This window comes from Rattus norvegicus, chromosome 17 (assembly GCF_021556685.1).
Source record: "Rattus norvegicus strain SHRSP/BbbUtx chromosome 17, alternate assembly SHRSP_T2T, whole genome shotgun sequence".
NCBI classification, from domain to species: domain Eukaryota; kingdom Metazoa; phylum Chordata; class Mammalia; order Rodentia; family Muridae; genus Rattus; species Rattus norvegicus.
Genome location: NC_141550.1, coordinates 84,860,318 through 84,872,580, shown reverse-complemented (window position 1 = coordinate 84,872,580; position 12,263 = coordinate 84,860,318).

Sequence of the window (12,263 nt, the reverse complement as noted above, 5' to 3'; positions counted from 1 at the left end):
CTTGAAGATCTGGGCTGTGTCTTCTCATCTTTTATTAGGGCACATGATAAACCCTACATACAACATGTGAATGTGGAAAACCCAGCAGACGCTTTTCCTATCTCCCTCTTTCAAGTCGTGTCCTATAGTTAAGAACACAGCAGTAATTTACTTCTGGGAAGCCTCAGAACAAAATCTGCTTGTAGATCATTCCAGGCTTGTATGTGAGTGAAGAAGAACTGTATGAAACAAGGGAAGGTACTGTGAGCTCAGGCAGATGTCTTAAAATCCTGCCAGGAAGAAACAGATGAGCCTCAGCCAGTCACCCTGATCCCAGCAACAGTCGCACACAGCAACTACGTTAGCAAAATCTTTCAAGTTCTTTGAGTTTCTCTTCCTAATGCTCCTACTGTGTTTGACTGGATGAATTAGTCAGTTTGCTACTGAAAAAGTGACTCCTTTTGATTCTGTCAGAGCTCCAACACCCAGGCTAGCAACACAGCAGGAAAAAGTTCTGCTTCAACACACTTCGGGGTAATGGCCCAGAGTACTGCAGGTGTTCTTAATCTGTAGCCTTGGGAATTAAGACTTCAGACTTCACTCTCACAGCAAGCCCCTCCCACAGCATCGCACCTCAGCAGTTTCCCAGGGAAGCTCTAGTTTACTGGAGAGTGCATCCTTCGTTAAAAAATTAAACAGCAGGTATAGCCAAGATTATTGTACATCTGAAGTGTCTTATCACCGAGAGTTTGTAGCCATACAATTGTTTGCATTTTTTATTCTTTATTCAATACTAAAGATTGAACCAAGAGCCTTGGGCATACTAGGCAAACACTGTATTACTGCATTACATTTCCAACCCTTGCTTTGAGTTTTTAACTAATATACAACCATTGTGTGTATTTATAGAGAATAGTCACCTAAAATGTTCTTTTAATTCTCAGTGTCAGGAACATTCAATGTCCTTTCTGCTGACCACTTGGACTTGTACAAGTTTTGGTGGTTAACTGTAGAATGTGAGAAGCTATTCCTCCTGTCCAATTGCAGTCTTATACTGACCAGCCATCCTCTCTCTCCTTCCCTCCTGCTTTTCTCTTTCCAGCCCCTGGTAACTATTATTCTACCCTGACAATCATGGGTCAACTCTTTTAAGCTTCCAGAAATATGAGAACATGCAATATTTTAGACATAGAATTATTTTGGTTATTATTTCAAAATAAATGTTGCTTAGATAGGTTGGAGATACAGATCAGTGAACAAATGACTTGCAGGAAGAATTAGGTCCCCAGAATCCATGTAAAAAATAAGAAACCAGGCATTCTAGTGTATGTCTACAGTCTTCAAACTACAGGGGCAGAAACGAGCAGATGCAGACTAGCAGAATCCATGAGCTCCAGGTTTAGTAAGAGACTGTGGTGGTTTGAATATGCTTGGCCCCTAGCAAGTGGCACTGTAAGAAGCTATGAGCTTATTGGAGGAGGTGTGGCCATGTTAGAGAAAGTGTGTCACTGTAGAGGCAGGTCTTCGAGCTCGTGTGTGTGTGTGTGTGTGTGTGTGTGTGTGTGTGTGTATGCTTTTGCACAAACTCAAATATGACCAGTGTGACACAGACTCCTTCTGCTGCCTGTAGAGCAGGTAGAATTCTTGGCTCTTCTAGCACCGAGACTGCCTGCATGCTGCCATGCTTCCAGCTGTGATGAAAATGGGGAGGTCCTCTAAAACTGTAAGCCAGTCCCAATTAGTTTTCTTTTATAAGAGTCACCTTAGTCATGGTGTCTCTTCCCAGCAATGAAACCCTAACTTAGACAGAGACCCTGCCTCAAAACCAAAATAAAGAGCAATGAAAGAAGACATCTCATATCACACATTGGCTTCTTCATGAACATGTGCAAGTGTGTGTGTGTGCGCGCGCACACACACACACACACACACTTTAAAGTGTTACTGAGCCATAATTTCTGTTTAAGCTTGCTTTCTATTGCTTGGATAAAGATCATGATCAAAAGCAACTTGTCCAAAGGCCAGGTTTGCTTCACCTTACAGATTACAATCCGTGAGGAAGAGAAGTCAAGGCTGGAACTGAAGCCCTTGCCATGGAGGAATGCTGATGACTGCTTTCTTCCTATCAGTTCCTCAGCCAGCTTTCTTATACTACTCAGGAATACATACCTAGAGGTGTCACTGTCCCCAGAAGCCCATATCAATCTAGTCTGGGCCCTCACACATCAACCATTAATCAAGAAAATGTCCTGCAGACTTGCCTACAGGAGAATCTGGGGGATTTTCACAGTTGAGGTTCCCTCTTCCTGACTGACCCATTTTGTTTCATGTTGACTAAATAAATAAATAACCAGTACAACTGACCTCTTGTCAACTCAATATATTAATACATCACTATTAGACCATAATCTTACTCTTCTTGTTTGTCCCCAGGATCATATTACTATCACAATATAAAACACACTATAATAGTAGAATTACCAGAGTTCTTTTTTAATCCTAATTCTTTAAAGGTTTCTATTTCTCTTTAAAATAACTAAATTCCCTCAACTGTTGGCTCATGTAAAATCAAAAATAAATTATGCACTCTCTTATTTCAAAAATAAAGAACCAGGGCACAGTTAGAGTCTGATCAAAGAAAAGCCAAACTCCATCGATGTGAATAGCTCAGTGTTCTTCTCACAACCTCCTGGACTCCAAAGTGCTTGAGCAGCTCCACCCCTCCAGCCCTGCCATCGACAGCACAGACAGCCTGTGTCACAGCTTAGGTCTGCAGACCTTCCGGACCTCTAACTATCCTTAGTTGCCATCACACAACCCTGGCATCCCCAACATCCTGCGGTCTCCACTGCCACTGAGGTTTACTTTCACCAATAGCCTCTCCTGAGCTCTCTGAGGGGACGCCAACCTGCCACATGGTGCCAAGCCTCAGCTTGCTTACATGGCACCTCCGATCTCTCAGCTCTCAGGCTGCCAACAACACTATTACCTGGAATGCTCTTGCACATTACCAAGTTCAGCTGCCAGCTGGAGATGTAGCCCTGGCTTCCTCTGGACCACAGCTCTGTGTGCTGATCCTAAAGAAACATTTCCCAAAGGTTTCACCTCAATAATGCTGGTATCACAACTTGTTAATCACAGCAGATTCTTCTGCCAAACTAGCTAGAAACCAGAGATCCTCAATTCAAAATATGTCACATAAACAGCCCTGATAGATTCTTGGAGGAACTGTCAAACTTGGAGGATTCAAAACCTCTGAAACTTAATAAGTGAGAAGTCCATCATTTGCAGTCTCTCAACATTGCAATTTCCCAAGCGCCAACAGAATGGATATTAAGCTTTAAATACTGAATGACTTTTTCAGACCAAAGTTCCAAACACTTCCATAAACCTTCTGAAAAAACAAAAACAAACAAAAAAAAAAAACAATGTGGCCAGGTCTGTCACAAGAATAACTCATAATCCTAGTACCATTCGATTTCCTGGTTCGCTTTCTATTACACTGATAAATACCACTATGGAAAAATACAACTTGGGAAGGAAAAGGTTTGTTCCCACCTATAATTTTACAGCCTTTCATGAACGCAAGTATGGGCAGGAAAACACTCTCTAGGCAGGATCTCTCTAGGATCTAGGAGGGGAAAGCTGAAGCAAAGGCCATGGTGGAATGCTACTTAGTGGCTCGTTTCCCTGGGTTTGCTCAGCCTGCCATTTTACACATCTCAGGATTACATACCCAGGGATGACATCATCCATCATGGGCGAGCCCTCTCACACCAATCGTTGGTCAAGAATTATGTTCCACAGACCTATAGACCAATCCGATGGAGGCATTTTCTCAACCAAGGTTCCCTCTTCCCTGATGAGTCTTGCTTGGGTCAAGTTGACAAACAAACAAACCAGCATAGAGGTTGTATGAAACTCTGACCAAAATAAATCTTTCCCTCAGTTATTCCATCAAGTACTTTGTCACAATACCAAGAAAAGAAACTGATACACTGGCCAGGAGCAGAGCTGCCCAGAAACCTTAAGGTACACATTCAGGGAAACCAAGGTTGGCCCTAGGATTTGCCTAGTACTGGTGGCTCTGCTTGGAACAGTAAGACTTCTGGAGAAAGGACGTCTTTCCTGTTCTTTCTGCATCAGCCATTATTAAGGAAGAAATCAACCATTCACTGCTGTGATTGCCCATTGGAGAATTTCACCCTAGAAAGTTTTTTAGCTGCGTAGGTGGTGAGGCCTTTGGGAAATGACTGCAGCTGTATTCTATAGCACAGAAATAGCATTATCCCAGAGGCAGCAATGCCACCTCTGAGCATGTGATAAGGACTTAGTTTAAACTTCTCTGTAAGAGCTGAGATTAAGTAGAAGAATACTTACAGCCTCCAGGTAGAAATCTGTTTCACGAGCTTGAATAAAAAAGGGGGAGGATATGATTTTAAGTCATCTCTCAAGAGCTTAGTAACCTTGGTGATTTGGATGCAGTGATGGTCTTCTAACCTTATCACTGAGGCAGTTCTTACAAAATGCACAGGTGGGAGACGCAGCTATGTTTTATAATGAGAAGGGAAGGTTGGCACCAAAAGTACACTTACTATTTTCCTCAATCATTCCTGGACATCCTGTTGAAAATGTCTTACTCAACATTAACACCGGAGGAAGTACTTACCATCATCCCCTTTTCAGTGAGAGCCATCCCACCATGCTAAAGAAATTAGTGAGTCAGAGAGCAAGTAATAAAATGAAGTAATGATAGCATCGGATCTTCTCATTTGCATGCTCCTTCTCTTTTCTGAGAATGGAGAAATGATGTCTTTCAGCTTAATACTTTAACTTTAAAGACTGATATCAAAGTCCAAATACAATGCACATTTTTCATAGTTAACCTAAAACATACCCTCAAAGGAACTAGAAATAGCCTTACTATAAAGACACTAAATCAGATGTTATCCCTGTTGTAAAGGATTAGAAATCTCACATTCTGAATCGTTCTTCAGGAGCCACAAAGCCAGATAGAGCACACACAGGACATAGTTTTGCCTTTTGAATTAGTAAAATTCAAGACAAGTAAACTTGTCTTTAACTGTGATACTATTTGAATGTTCCAGGGTCATGACTCCTCAGAATACATATAAACATGATCTATGAAGCTCTCCAGACGATGTGGGGAGGCAAGTAACCTCAGGGAAAGAGTTTACAGCAGCAACAATGAGTAGAGCCCTTTCAGCAGTATTTCTAAATCGTGTTCTTCACAAACCTAATGTTTGAGCATGTTATAGGACACCATGTAAGTTTTTAAATGAAATTTCACCTACGGGATAGCTCAGAGGATAAGGGTGCATCCTGAGAAGCCTGATCTGAGTTTAATCTCCAGGACTGACAGGGTGAAAAGGGAAAAGCTACTTATACAAGTTGTCCTGGAATCTCATGCATGACCATAGACAGACAGACAGACAGACAGACAGACACACACACACACACACACACACACACACACACAAGCACGCATGCTCAGTAGTTAAGAACATTATTGTTCTTTCAGGGCACCTGAAACCATATGGCTGCTCATACAAAAAACAAACAGAGAAACAAAAACAGTACAATACAATACAAACCATACCTCCCCCCAAAAAGGCATACAATAGGGTAGTAGTAAATTATCCCAAGGTTAGAAAGTTCGAAGCATTGCTGAAAAAAAATAAAAGAGCTGACAATATGTACCAATAACAACATCTCTGCTGATGGGCTGTATAATTCAAATTTTTAAGATGTCAGTACTACCCAAAGTTACCCAAGTACTGAGTACAATAAGTATCAAAACCTCAGTAATGTTTTGACCATAAATAGAAACAATCTATCCAAAACCTCATATAAACTCCCAAAGGAATTGGAATAATTAAAAAGGTAAATTTTTAAGGGGAAGAAGAAAGTTGGAGATTTTCTGTTTCCTAATTTTGAGTATGGCACTGCAACGCAGCAGAAATCCAAAAAAGGCACATTCCCATCCTAAAAACGTAAGCACACAAATGGAATTAGTTCAATGAGCTGCCCAGACTAACGTTCAGCTAGAGTGTGCTAGAGAGCTTTATGTCAACTTGATACCAGATAGAGACATTTGGGAAAAGGGATTCTCAATTGAGAAAGAAAAAAAAAAGCCTCCTCAGGATTTGCCTGTAAGCAACTGTGTAGTGTGATTTCTTAAGTGGTGGTTGATGTTTGAAGGCTCAGCCAATTGTCGCTGGTGCCACCCTTGGGCAGCTGGTCCTGAGATGTATAAGAAAGCCAGCCGGCTGATCAAGCCAGGGGAAGAAGCCGGTGAGCAGCACTCCATGACCTCTGCAGCAAATCCCACCTCTGCCTTGAGTGCCTATTACAACTTCCCAAATTGCAAGCTGAAAAAAGAAATAAATCCATTTCCTCACCAAGTTGCTGTTGGCCAAGGTGTTTTACCAGAGTAATAGAAACCCTAACTAAGACAGCATTTTTGGCGAGGGAGCCAAGTTCAGTTAAAGAGAGAAGGACACTCCTGGAAAAGCCAGAAAAGTCACATGACCAGGAATGAAAGTAGATCCTCCTCTTAGACCCTAGAGAGAAGTTTGTCCAAGGTGGATCAAAGATGTAAGTACGAGATACAAAACCATAAAGTGTTTAGAACAAAACATAAAGTTTCCTAACAGAGGGTTGAGTCATGATCTCTTGACTGGAACAACAGAAGCACAGGCAGGGAAGGAATAAAAATGAGAGAAGGGAAGTTAGACTATACCAAAATTTAAAATTCTGATGCAATAAAACACAGAATTAACAAGGGGAAAAGAAAACCCACAGAATGGGAATATTTACGAATCATATGTCTATAAAAGAGTTAACACCTAAAATATATGAGACTTCTGACTTGATCAAAAAGCAAAATGATCTAAAAATGGCAAAGGAATTATTTCACCAAAAGAACATATGCAAATGACCAGAAAACACATAAAAAGACTGTCATCTATTTTAACACTGCTCAGTAGTCGCTGATAAATAAATAAATATAAATTAAAGCCATAAGATTCCACCTACTACCTACTGAGATACTGGCCGTTGAAGTTCTCAAAGAAATATATATATATATATACAACCATATTTATAATGTTTGTGAGATGGAAGCAACAGTTATCCACTGGGTTTGTTTGCAGATAAACAAAATATTACCTACACAGAGAGTGAAATATTACTGAGACATTAAAAAGTCAAGACATTCTTAAATCTATGCTAGAATGTGGATGAACCTTGAGGATGTTATTCTAAGTGAAACTGGTCAATTATATTAAAAATAAGTGATGAGTGGTTCTAATCAAATACTGGGAATAATTGAGTTCATAAAGCTTGAAAGTAGGACAGTGGCTTCCGGGACAGAAGCAGAGGAGTTGACGAATCAGAATTTAAACAGTCGAGAGTTTTGTGAAATGGAAAGATTCCTAGAGACATGTGGTGTCGATGATGGCCCCAGTGTAGATGCCCTCACTGTGACTGAGCTGTACGCATAAAAACCGTTAAAACGGCAACTTGAGTGTTGTGTGAATTTCAGCACAGTTAAGTATAGCACCCAAAGTAAAATACTCAAAAAAGCCTATTTTCAAGTCAGAAGCATGAGATTAAATGAAGACAAACTGGTATCTTTACCATAGGGCTTCGTGTTTTGTGACTGAGCAAGAGAGAAGTTTCCCAGGCTTTCTGCGTGGTAAAAGAGAGAGAGGATGTGCACTGTTATTCAACCTTTCTTTGACCACACGTTATTTAATTGGCAGGGTTTCCATCTCTGTTATTGTTTCACAGAACACTTTGAAAAACATTGCCTTGGGGAAATGCTGAGAGAACAGAACAGAGTCAGAAAGATGACTTTAATATCCAAAAATGAATTTATTAGTGGCACAGATGTGGAATATGGACGAGTAGAGAGAGTCATAAAACTGATGAATGATAGAGCTATGCCTTGTGTTAAAACACCCTTGAAGTGCAGAAGAATCAGCTTTGAAAGACTAGCTCGTAAGTTTGATCCCTTTGGAGCCCAATTAATTTTATATCAATCAGTTCCTTCCAGCATTTTCTTTTCTTTGTGGTGGGTCTCTGTTAGATTTCTGTTGCTATGGTAAAACATTATAACCAAAAGAAATTACAGTTCACACCCAGGTCATTCTCCATCATGGAGGGAAGACGGGCAACATTAAGCTTCAGCCGAGCTATAACATACTATATTCTGTTTGCGTTCACACACACACACACACACACACACACACACACACACACATATATAATATGTATTCAGGCACATCACCTGTAGCATTTAATTTAACTGAATCCTTCTAATAACTCCATGAGAATTATTTTATGGTCACCATTTTCATAAGAAATTATGCTGAGAGATACCAGCATGACCCTTGAGGACAATGCAAACTAATGTAAACCTGTCACAACAAGACAAATGCTGTGTGATCCCAAATACCCCACATACCCACTTTAGTCAAATTCACAGAGATAGAAACTTACTGCAATTGATCAAAATGTGTTGAGCTCCTAAACTGAGCAAGCTAAGAAGGCAATATTACTGTCTCTTGCCTATATCTTGCTGCTGGGTATCAGATGAACATGCAAGAAATTTCAATACAAGTACATCCAAGTGTACACATAAGTATGCAGTCTAGGAACGAAAGCATACTTGGACCGATGGATGCAGTATGTGGGATCTGCATTCAGGGTCACAGGGAGTCTTTGATTAATCTTAATGTGTCTATGGAACATCTCCATTTAAGTGTTTAATCGACACTTTGAACTCACATATCTGAAAGTAAACTCTTAGTTCTAGACCGATGAGCCAGCTTCTTCTAGACTCTCTTGTGTCTCAACAGAAAACAATCTCACATGATCAATCACTTAAGCCAGGTGCTTCAGTTTCCCTGCCTTCTCACCGAACGTTGCATATCCTAGTCAATCCCACAGACCTGTAAGTCCATCCTTTTAAATCTATCTTGGATTTGACCATATCCTTGATATTGGCACTGTGTCTCCTCTTATCTACAGAGATTGCTATGTCTTCTATTGTTTTTCTACCTAGTATCTATTGACTCTAATTTCCAAACTAGAGAGTAATCCATTGGAAACAAAGTCATGCCTCTCCCTTCACTAATACCCTGTAGAGGATTCATATCTCACCGGAAGTAAAATTCATACAGGCCTAGAGTCCAAAAGGGTCAGCAGCTACCAACCTTCGTGTGTAGCTTGTCTCACCCTAACCCATTCACAATCTTATTAAAGCCACTCCATGAGTCACCTTTATGTATCCAGAATACTTCCTACTTAACACCTTGCTCCTCAATCTTTGTATATCTAGAAGGCAAACTATAGGCTTCTTCTACCCACCTGCCACTTTCGTAGTCTTGATGCAAAGGTTCTAGGCCTATAAAAGCCATCTGTAGTCATTCTGGTGCAGTGCTTTGAATGTAGCTCACTGATAAATCATTCTACATTAAAAACAGAAATTTAGAGGCTGAAGAGATGGCTCAATGGTTAAAGGCACTGGCTGCTCTTCCAGAGGTCCTGAGTTCAATTCCCAACAACCCAACCTTCTATAATATGATCTGATGCCCTCTTGTGGCACGTAAGTGTATAGGAAGATAGAGTACTCATAGACTAAAATATAAATAAGTTGTTTTTTTTAAATGAAATTTTGGGTATGCCTGGGTTGAATTGTTTAGCAACTTAAGAATGTAAACTGAAGAGAGAGAAGGTAGCACTATGTCTTCTTCAGGGAACACAACATATTTTTATTACAAAAATATTGCTACATGGATAAATATAGTAATTATGACTCTATTTGTACATATCATTTAAAATTCACTTCATTGTTAGAATTAAGCTCATAAATCTGATTGCTATCATTTGGACCAGAGATGCTCACATCTGGACACATGTGAACAGAGTAAGTTTTGTTGCAAGGTTAGTGGGAAAGCGGGTAGTTTACTTGTTCCTTGCAGACCACCTCACACCAGATAATCCCTTACTGCAGGGATGCCCTTCTCTTGTGCATGGTGAAAGAATCTGCTGAAAGGCAATCACTGTTGAAGGCAATGGCAGTCACTGGTGTTTCCCGCCTGGTGTAAAGACAAGAGACCAACAGGCATGAGTTTCTGGATGTGAGCCAGTTTTACCACACCCAATAATGAAGCAAATTTCTAAAGTTGTATTGTCAGGTACGTAATCAAAATCAATGGAATCTTCAGCACAAAGACAAAAGTATTAACTTTTAGCTCTTTCTATTCACATATTCTTTCCATATTCTACAAATTGTGCAATTTTTATACTACATCTAATAAACTTCACAATTTGAAGTGAGCAATTTTTCCCAACACTACCCTAGCTATGGGGCCACACAGGAAGCACTGACTGATCGACTGACGGACAGGTGCAGCATTGGGGATGGAGAGAGAAAGACAGGAGAGAGAGAGAGGGAGAGAGAGAGGGGGGAGAGAGAGAGAGAGAGAGAGAGAGAGAGAGAGAGAGAGATTAGTATTCCGCCCATTGTAATACTAATTGATCATTAAAAATCACATCCTTGAGAGCTTGTTTGGAGGGTCTAGCAGGAGGAGTGCAGCTACTCATAAACCCTTGACCAAAGACCAGCCCTACTCTATTCAGGGAACATCATCTTCTTCAACCGAGCATGCAGCTTCGGGAAGGACACACATGGAGCAGTGAGGGAGGAAGGGGACACCTGCCTTGCCAGCCAGATCAGCTGAATCAACCCTGGCTATCAATGAGGTGACAGATGTCACAGCCAGATTGCCCTCACATCCTAAAAGTCACATTCTTAGGTTGGGGAGATTGCTCTATGGGTAAAGCACTTGCATCACAAGCATAACGACCTGAGTTCAAATCTCCTTGTAAAGCAAACCTCGGTAGAGCATATCTCTTATCCCAATACTCCTACGGTGAGATAGCAGCAGAGGCAAAGCATCCCCAGAAATAGCCATGTCACCTACCCTGGCACAGGACACAGAAAAGAAACTCCACCTCAAGCAAAGTGGAAACCAAGGACTGACACCCAAGTGTGTCCTCTCACCTTCACACATGCACTGTGATACATGTGCACCCACATTTACACACAAACACATACACACATGCACATCATACAAACAAAAAAAGTATATGAGACTGCAGCAAAACATAAGAACACATTATTTTAAATGGAAGTCATGAGCATAAAATTATATATCCCTTGTGACCTTGTGTATGAAAAAAATATATATATGGATTTCAATAAGATCTGTAAAAATGTGGGGTGTATCAGTGCTCAGAGTTTTTCCAGTGAATGTCATCATTTTATTTTAATTTCATAGTATTTTTAAATTTAAAAAGTAAGATTCATTTGTTACACTTATTTATTTAATATATATGTCGTGTGTGTGTTTGTGTGTCTGTGCACATGTGTGTGTGCACATGTGTGGGCCACATTACAGGAGTTGTTGCCCTCCTTCCACCATATGAGTTTCGGGGATCAAACTCAGTAGCCCGTAACTTACCTGCTGAGCCATTTCTTGGGCGACCACAATAATAGATTCTCTTTTAATCCATCTTCACCAGTTCTGGGGGGACATATCTCTCTTCTACATTTTCTTTTGTAACCACTCCTGATATTCTTGTTCAAAAAGTCCCTTGTAAAAATAGTTTTATAGCTCTGCACCCAAATCCCGTGGGAGGGAGAGCTGAACCTTCAGAGAGGCGGGCGCGCCTGGGAGGCCAGAAGAGACTGCACTCTGTGCACAACCAGACGCCAGAGGAAAACACCAAACGCCATCTGGAACCCTGGTGCACGGAGGCTCCCAGAAAGAGCGGCGCAGATCTTCTCGGTTGCTGCCACAGCGGAGAGGACTTAGGCAGTACCCCACGAGCAAACTTGAGCCTTGGAACCGCAGGTAGGACCAACTTTTCCCCTGCAAGAAACCTGCCTGGTGAACTCAAGACACAGGCCCACAGGAACAGCTGAAGACCTGTAGAGAGGAAAAACTACACGCCCAAACGCAGAACACTCTGTCCCCATAACTGGCTGAAAGAAAACAGGAAAACAGGTCTACAGCACTCCTGACACACAGGCTTATAGGACAGTCTAGCCACGGTCAGAAATAGCAGAACAAAGTAACACTAGAGATAATCTGATGGCGAGAGGCAAGCGCAGGAACCCAAGCAACAGAAACCAAGACTACATGGCATCATCGGAGCCCAATTCTCCCACCAAAATAAACATGGAATAT